This window comes from Callithrix jacchus, chromosome 3 (genome assembly GCF_049354715.1).
Source record: "Callithrix jacchus isolate 240 chromosome 3, calJac240_pri, whole genome shotgun sequence".
NCBI lineage: Eukaryota > Metazoa > Chordata > Mammalia > Primates > Cebidae > Callithrix > Callithrix jacchus.
In genome coordinates, this window is record NC_133504.1 from 160,937,296 (window position 1) to 160,946,254 (window position 8,959).

Here is an 8,959-nt window from a genome sequence, read left to right on the forward strand (position 1 = left end):
CCAAACCCAGAAATATTGCATGTATTTAACAAACACTTGATCATTATTTTCTATGTGCTGATCACTGTCCTAGGCACTTGGGACACACCACTGAATACGGAACTTGTATTCTAGATAGGTAAATAATAAAAATATAAAGACGATAATTGGTTACACATAGTATTTTGTAAGGTAATAACTAAATGCCCCTGTCTCAAGAAAATTCTAAGCAGGATAAAGAAAATTAGAAATATGAAGCCTATAAGCTGAAATTGTAAACATTGTGATTAGAATAAGCTCCTTTGAGAATATAATTTAAGGCACTTGGCTAATGTATTCTAGCAGAGGTAATAGCCAAGAGCAGTGACCTAAGGGAACAGTCTATCTTGAGCATCCAAGGAAAAGAAAGATGGCCATTGGAGTTGGAACAAAGTGATTGGGGAAGAGTACATGAAAGCAGGTCAGAGGGCAAACAAGGCACCAGAGAAAGTTGATTCACCCACGGATTGAAGCTTCTAACCTGAGAACATGGAAGCCTAAAATTGTTGTCAACTGTGACATGGAAAATTGTGAGTACCTAGGTTTTTAAGGGAAGCCTAGAGTTCCTTCTTGGATATTGATCTGGATTGAATTATGTACACCCAAATTCTGATGTTGAAACTTTAACCTCCATGGTGACTGTATTTCAAGTTAGGGGTTTTAGGAAGTTTTAAGGTTAAATGAAGTCATAAGGATGGAGAGTCATAATCTTATAGGACTAGTGGTCTCATGTGAAGAGAAAAAGAGAGAAATGTGTCCGTCCTCCATGTACGCATACTGAGGAAAGGTGATGTGAGGGCACAGTGAGAAGCCAGGAAGAGCTCTCAGCAGGAACAAAATCCTATGGGACCTTGATCCAGGACTTCCAGCCTCTAAAACTGTGAGACATGCATTTCTGTTGTTGAGGTCAACCAGTATTTTATTATGCAATTAGAGAAAACAAACATAAACCTTTCAAACTTTAGACGACTGCTAGAAAGATAAGCGAACGTGTGTCTAAGCTGCTATTGACATGCACCTTGGCCATCCAACAAACTTATGCCAAACAAATCACCAGAAGGTGTATTTCGTCATTTTCTCTAGTGACTATTGACAAAGTTTTAGGTGGCTGGAGAATTTATATTACAAAGTAAGAGAGACACTATTTTTAATGCCTTTGAATTTCCAAATGTGACTGTGAGTAAATGTATGCACTGTAGATATGTACATCAGTGTACTGGAGTGAGAGAGAGAAATAGGTGGGGAGAGAGAGAGAGAGAGAGAGAGAGAGAGAGAGAGAGAGAGAGAGAGAGAGAAGAGGAGAGGAGAGAGAAAGACAGAGGAGAGAGAGAGCCAGAGAGAGGGAGAGAGCTGGAGAGAGTGAGAGAGAGAAAGACTGATTATTGCAAATCTTCCCAAGAGCATATTTAAATCAACACAAAATAAGTTCACCTTGATGATATTTAAAGCAGTATAAATGGAACAAGTTATATTCTAGTACATACATTCATTTTATTTGCCACAGTTTGCCTAGATAAAAGCTCAGATGACTGCACAAAAATGTTAGGATCTTTAGGGACTGACAGGATAATGGCAATCATCCTGGTGTAAAAATAAAAGTTGGGTCATGGGGACAAATCTGGGTGACAACAGAGAGTTCAAATACTGTGGAAAGATTCTGTCTATTATTAACTCAGAGAGTTTCAACTTCACATTCAGGTTCGATAGTCAACCTTGTTATGAGAATAACCTTATTTTTCCTCTGACTCTTTAGGGTTCCTACTTCAAAATAATCTTGTTAGAAGGCACAGTGACTAAATCCAGTTTTGCTGATTCTTAATGAGAAAGCTGGAGACAAGGGTATTTGCGATTTGAAGGGACTTGGTAGCTGGAGGTCAATCTCTAGTGAGATTTAATTCTCTTTTGTTTTCCAACCTATACAGGCTTTTTATTGTTGTTGTTTTCATCCTGTTTCTATTATGATAGCATATGCTGAATCATTATAAGAAAAAAAAATCTGGTAGATAATTTTATATAAACTGTTTCTGTTTCTAAAGCTCATGAGTACTCAAGGTGCATACAAAGGCATATGCATTTATATAGCCAAGGGCTAGAAGAAGGAGAGGTTTATAAAATTACATCAAATGAAGTTACAATCATATGGATCAGTCAGTCAAATAAGACCAACTGAGATGATATAGTAGTTTAAGATTTTTTTTAGAGACCGACAGCTGGGAAAACCTCCACCCCCTGGGTTCAAGAGATTCTCCTGCCTCAGCTCTTGAGTTCATACTAGTTTTTGAAGACTTGGCTAGACTGAGAACACCTGCCAAGTTGGAGATCTGAACATTGTCAAATATGCAGGGTTCTGAAGTGCCTATTCAAAGACTATTTGAAATATGGTGCAGGAGAGGACCTAGAACCAGATACAAATGTGGATGACACTTATGAATCAGAATGGGGACAAAAAATTCAAACTCTTATATATAAATAGCTTTCAGCTGTGAATTAGTATGAAAATAAAAATTAATTATTCATACACCATAGCTTGAAAAACTTAAAGGAGGGTGGTGGAATAACCCTTATTACCTGGTGGACCATAAATTAAAAAGAAAAACCAAAGGGCAAAATCAAACAATGCATGTCATGCTTTATCTATCACAATGAATGATTTTAGCAAAAGTCACGAATTGCTAAATTTAAACAAAACTTTGACATCTGCATTACTCCACGCAAATTATATTAAAGTGAAAGAGAAAACAGTTCTCTTTCTGTTTTTATAAGTTTAGATGTTATTTACAACAGCAGTCCCCAACCTTTTTAGGCACCAGGAACTGGTTTCATAAAAGACAGTTTTTCCTTGGGTGGGGGTGGGAGGATGGTTTTAGATGAAACTTTTTCACCTCATATTATGAGCCATTTTAATTATATTCTCATAATGAGTGTGCAACCTAGAGAAATTAATGCCACCACTGATCTGAAAGGAGGCAGAGCTCAGGTGGTGATGCTCACTTGTTGCTCACCTCCTGCTATGGGGCCCAGTTCCCAAATTCCTGGTGTCCAGACTGGAAACGTTCTGTAACCCCAGGGCTTAGAACCCCCAATTTATAATACCTTTCTTGTTTATCTTTTGTAAGAGAAGTCAAATCTGCATATCTCAGGTTTCTTTAAAGCAGAACATGTATATTTAGATGGGGCAAGTGGTAAATACTTAAATATATTCTCTGTATTAGTCCGTTTTCACACTGCTGACAGTCTTACCTAAGACTGAGTAATTTTTAAAGAAAAAGAGGTTTAATGAATTCACAGTTCCACATGGCTGGGAAGGGCTCACCATCACAGAAGAAGGTGAAAATGAACACCTTACATGGCCACAGGCAAGAGAGAGACTGAGAATGAAGCAAAAGGAGCTTCCCCTTGTAAAACCATCAGATCTCATGAAACTTATTCACTACCGTGAGAACAGTATGGGTGAAACTGACCCCATGATTCAGTTATCTCCCACAGGATCTCTCCCACAACAAGTGGGAATTACAGGAGCTACAACTCAAGATGAGATTTCGATGAGGACACAGCCAAGTCATATCATTCTTTAATCCTAAAAATCAGATAATTGTATGTGGTTATACATCGTATTTCCAGAGAGAACATTAATAAATAATTCCATAAAGTACAATAAATCTTCTACCCAATATTGCATTATAATTAAGTTTATTTTTACTCTACTGTGACTGAAACAATTTTACTGGAGATCTTTCATACAAATAATCACACAAAAATGTTCTGTCTTCAAAATGTGTCTTTATACACATAGGTAGAATCTTTATTAATAAACACTATTTTAATTTGAAGATTTAGGCTAATAAGCCTACTTCTGTTATTAATAAATAGTCAAGCAATATTATACAACAGGTTTCAATATTTTTATAAAATAACTTATGAGATAAAAATGTAAATATTGCCTGTATTTTAACTATTTAAATAGATATTAAATAATTGAATGATAAATTATTCCTATACAAATGGAATATTTTATTGAATTTTTATTTTATAATGTGTAAAACCTATAGTAACTATTTCACACTGAAAATTTTTATATATGAAAAATTAGTAAATTGATACTATTTTTAAGATGTTGTATTCATCTTTTGGTTTGGTTATTTGTTTTTAAAAATGTGCTGCCTTTGGTGTTAGAAAAATGTCTTACATAATGTACATATCTTCCTGGAAAGTCCAAGGTTTTGAGTATCTTCAAATCATAGAAATTATCGCTTGGTTTATTTTATCAAGAATTTATTTTTAACTTTATATGTAATGATTATCCAAGCAAATGCTGGCTTTTATTTTGAGGTGAAGTTCTGAGAGTTGAGAGTATATCAAAAGAAGACACGTGTGTTAATCATACATTTTTATAATCTGTGGAGACTGTTGAACCTACTAAACATTTAATTTCAATAAAAAGTGAAGAAAAGGTGCTCGCTTCGGCAGCACATATACTAAAATTGGAACCATACAGAGAAGATTAACATGGCCCCTGCGCAAGGATGACACGCAAATTCATGAAGTGTTCCATATTAAAAAAAAAAAAAAGTGAAGAAAAGGATGTTTTACTTGTTCACAGTAGTGAAAAATTACCCAATCTGAGAAGTCTGTGGAAACAACTGTGAGATGATACCAAAAGAGAGTCTTGAAGAACATAAGACAGTTGAAAACTTTTTCTTTTTTTTTTGGAGCAAGGAATCAAAATAAATAATAGCACAGCATAGATTTCCTTGGTGAGCATTCAGAAAACTTCACTACAGCAAAGGATAAAGCAGAGGAGTAATCAGTTTGACAGAGAGAAAATAATAGAGTTAGAGATGTCAGTACTGGAGAGAGGAAAAGGGGTGACAGCAACAGCCCAGGGATTTTAGAGGCATAAGAAAGCCAAATTTTAATATTGGTGATTGTAAAGGGGTAGACCCAATAAATATTTTGGAATTGGAATTAGCATCATAAAGATAGGTAGGGAAGGAAGAGAACCACTGAAAATGGTAGGTGGAAAACTTATCTCGGATGATTCTACGGTCAAGTGATTGACTTGATCATGTGGTTATATTATTCGGCAATAGAGAACAATTAGAATAAGCAGCATTCCAGATAGAAGGATGGAAACTAGATTTTCAGGAAAAGATGAGTATAATAGCAATAGACAAACAAGGAAATATATACAACAAACAACTAGATACACAAAACTGAAACTGAAGAGAAACATAAGCAGTAGTAACATGAGTTGGGACACTTGGTTGCAAAACAGCCAGACCCAGGTAGATATTCTTTATGCAGTGGTTTTCTGCAATAGCTGAGGAAACCAGTGTTTGGGAGATTAAGAAACCCATTTTTTTTTTTTTTGAGACAGAGTCTCACTCTGTCACCAGGCTGGAGTGAAGTGGCTCAATCTCGGCTGACCGCAACCTCCATCTTCCAGGATCAAGCGATTCTCCTGCCTCAGCCTCCCAAGTATCTGGGATTACAGGCATGTGCCACCACGTCCAGCTAATTGTTTGTATTTTTAGTAGAGATGGGGGTCTCACCATGTTGACCAGGATGGTTTCCATCTCGACCTCATGATCTGCCGATCCGCCAGTCACCGCTTCCCAAAGTGCTGGGATTACAGGCCTGAGTCACCTCTCCTGGCCCCCAAACCCAGTTTTTTTTAAAAAAATAACAAGCTGCAAGTAAATTTTGCCTGACCATTTCCCTGGAGGGAGGCATTACCTTTTCAAGACAGTAACCAAATATTCCAATTAGTTTGGGGGGAAATCTTATCTATATCTTTCAAGGTTTACTGTATCAACACTCAAAAAGACAGCCACAATGGATGACCATGTAGTGCCTCTACTCACAGGACTTGGAGAAACGTGAGACATACATGGAGAATCACCCTCAAACACACAAAGGCAAGGACGTGTTGCTATGCAATGTGAGAAAAAGAAATTTATGTTTGGGAATGAGAAAATTTATTGAAGTGGCTCATATAACGTCTGTGTAAAATAATGGAAGACAAAGACAAACATAAAATTAAAAAAAGACTTCTTAATATTAGCAAGAAAAATACATATGGAGTTTGAGAAGGAAAGCTTAGATCACCTCATCAGGTGAAAAATACTATTTTATTCCAAACACAACAAATATTTGATAGTGAAAGGAAGTTAAGATACTCAACCCCAGACATGGGACTGCGTACAATGAACTAAGGCAGTACTACATACCTTCTTATATTAATTTGCTTCTTCACTTACTTTCTTCTATCTACATTGGGTAGTGGCTAATATTGCAATTTTAATTCTGAGTATAAGTGAGTTGATGTTAATTATATGGCAGCTGATAAGAGTTTGTGTTTCTTTTGTGTTAGCCATGAACATGAGTGTTGCTTTATCTTAATCAGTGGAAAAAAATGTATTCTGAATGACTAAAATGAATAAAAGGAGAATATTGTTCAGGTTATTATTAGTTAGATTTACTCCTATCTATTCTCTACTCTCTTTTGTTCTGTTTTATACTCTAGGAACTGATCTTCACATAATAGATGAACTGGGCACTCTTTCTATCAAGATTCTAGATGGCATTAGCCAAAGAGAAACCTTTCAAGATATTCAAAGCAAAAGGAAATACAAGTAAAGCTATGCCTTCTCTGTTCCTCTCCCTGCTTTATAACTGTGCCTCTGGCAGTGATTTAAGGTGCCATAGACAGGTCTTGCAGTGTGGCCTCTCCCTCACTGAGTTCCAGTGAACAATAGTGATGTAATTATCTCCTTTAGCTCTAGCAGTGGCAATAGTTTTCCATTGTTACTTGTTTCAAGGGACCTCAACATTCATTGTTTGTTTCCTTAAGTCTATACATACCTTACTGAAAGATTCTTAGACGTATATAGATACCTATTAACAAAATAGTTCAAAAAGCTCCCATCATTTAAATCAGCTGAGGTATATTTGGTACCTCTGAATAAAATAGGGTACAAGGGATCACAGCTTGCTTAGAGAAAAATCATGTTCTCTCTTGTACCTAGAAAAATGTACAAATGATGTGTGCAAAAGTTGCTGGTAGTGAAGATTTGTGAATGATTAAATGAGAGAGTTCGCATTCGATGACTTCTAGTTTTTCAGTGATATAAAAATGGCTCAGCAGATAAGAGTGAATAAAATGGAAAAAAAAAGCGGCTTGAATCTGGCTGGGTCAATCTAATCATATGAATCTTTAAAATAGAGAACCTTTCTATCTGTAGCTAGGGAGAGACAGGCAACTATGGAAGAAGGATCATAAAGATGTGGTATGACAAAGATTAGACCACCGCCTACATTAAAGATAGAAGAAGGGCATGAATCATGAAATGAGGAAGCCTCTAGACCAACAACTTAGACTGAGAAATAAAATGGGAATCTTTGTTGCAGAACTGCAAGAAACCAAATAAGCAGAATGAAAGGCAGAATGGATTTTCCCCTAGAAACTTCAGAAAGAAACACAAAAGTGCTGACACCTTGATTTTAGTCCCATGAAACCAGCATCAAACTTTTGCCTACAGAAAAAGTAAAGTAGCACATCTCATTTCTTTGAGCCACAGAGTTTATGGCCATTTTTCACACGAGTAATAGATAATTAATACATCTTGCTGCAGCTTTCTCTATGGACTTATGGAATGCATTTTTTCACCATTATGGCAGTCTGCACAGCATTGCTTCTGATCAATAAACTTATTTTGCAGCCAAAGAAAAGTACAATGTTGGGATCATGTGCGTGGAATTAATAGTTTTGCTGTAAACTCCATACATGAGGATCGATTAGACTAATGCAAAGATGGAATGGCTCATTAAAAATTTAGTCATGGCACCAGATGGGAGATAAGACCTTGAAAGACTACGGTTCTTACAGTTGTATTACATGCTTTGAATTGAGATGATTACATGGGGATGTCTCACCTACAGTCAGATAAACAAGTCTGGAAATCAAGAAATGGAAATGGTTTGTTTGTCTATTAAACATAAGAACCCCTTTGTAGGCTTTTTTAACTTTTTGTCCTGGTAGCCATCTTGGTTTAGTGGTCTTAGTTTCCAGTAAAGGGAATTATTCCATAAGAGTTCCAAGATGGTTTCATTAAATTTTATAATGAGACTGACACTTGGCCATTTGAGAATGCTTGTGTTACTAAATAAACAGAAAAAATGGGACTATTCTACTGGCTAGAATGATTGACTTCGATTATCAAAGGAAATTGAATTGTTGCTAAAAAAAACTCAAGTCAGAAAGAATAATATCAGGACTCCAGGGAATTCTATGGATTCCCCTTAGTTCTTCCATGCCCAATTATGATAATTAATGGAAAGTTACAGCATTCCAAATTCAGAATTAGAAAGGACTCAATCTCACAGTGAATGAATGTTTTTGTGGGCCAGCTGAGGCCCTGATGAAGACAAGGAAGATATGGGATAAATAATGTAGAAAAACTCGGAGACAAAGATTGTTTATTTTTTCTCTTTTCTTGTTATGCATACCTATTATATATTAAATTATTTGTTTTATTCCCTTTAGCTTTATTCCACTGATTATGTTATACAAATTATTGAAGGTTAACTTTAAAGTAGTCAACAGGACTATGATGGACTGAATTTGAAGAGTAATTGATAGGTATAATCAAAGTTAGATTCAGTGAAAACCAGAACCACATTTTGTAGAAAGAGGAGTCAGAACTTCTTCACCTGTATGAAAGATAGTAACATTTATTAAGTAAAATGTAAATGGGTGTAGAAAGATACATACAATAGCTTAGCAGACAAAAGAGTGATCTATGCCCATTTTCAATTTATTTCCTCATATCTCCAAATAAACTGTCCTTTGCCCCACTTGTGCAATAGCTGTCAATAGAAGGTGCTGCAAAGACACTACAAAGCCAGAGTAGTCTTGTTTCTTTGTTCCTACCATATTGCT

General features: G+C 35.9%; 1 non-coding gene across 1 annotated transcript; it reads left to right on the top strand.

The window, feature by feature from the left end:
• The first annotated feature begins 4,469 nt into the window (after positions 1-4,469).
• Positions 4,470-4,576, top strand: LOC118152483 (U6 spliceosomal RNA). The gene has a single exon (XR_004741244.1). It is a non-coding gene; the product is annotated as a U6 spliceosomal RNA (small nuclear RNA).
• Positions 4,577-8,959: the final 4,383 nt, after the last annotated feature.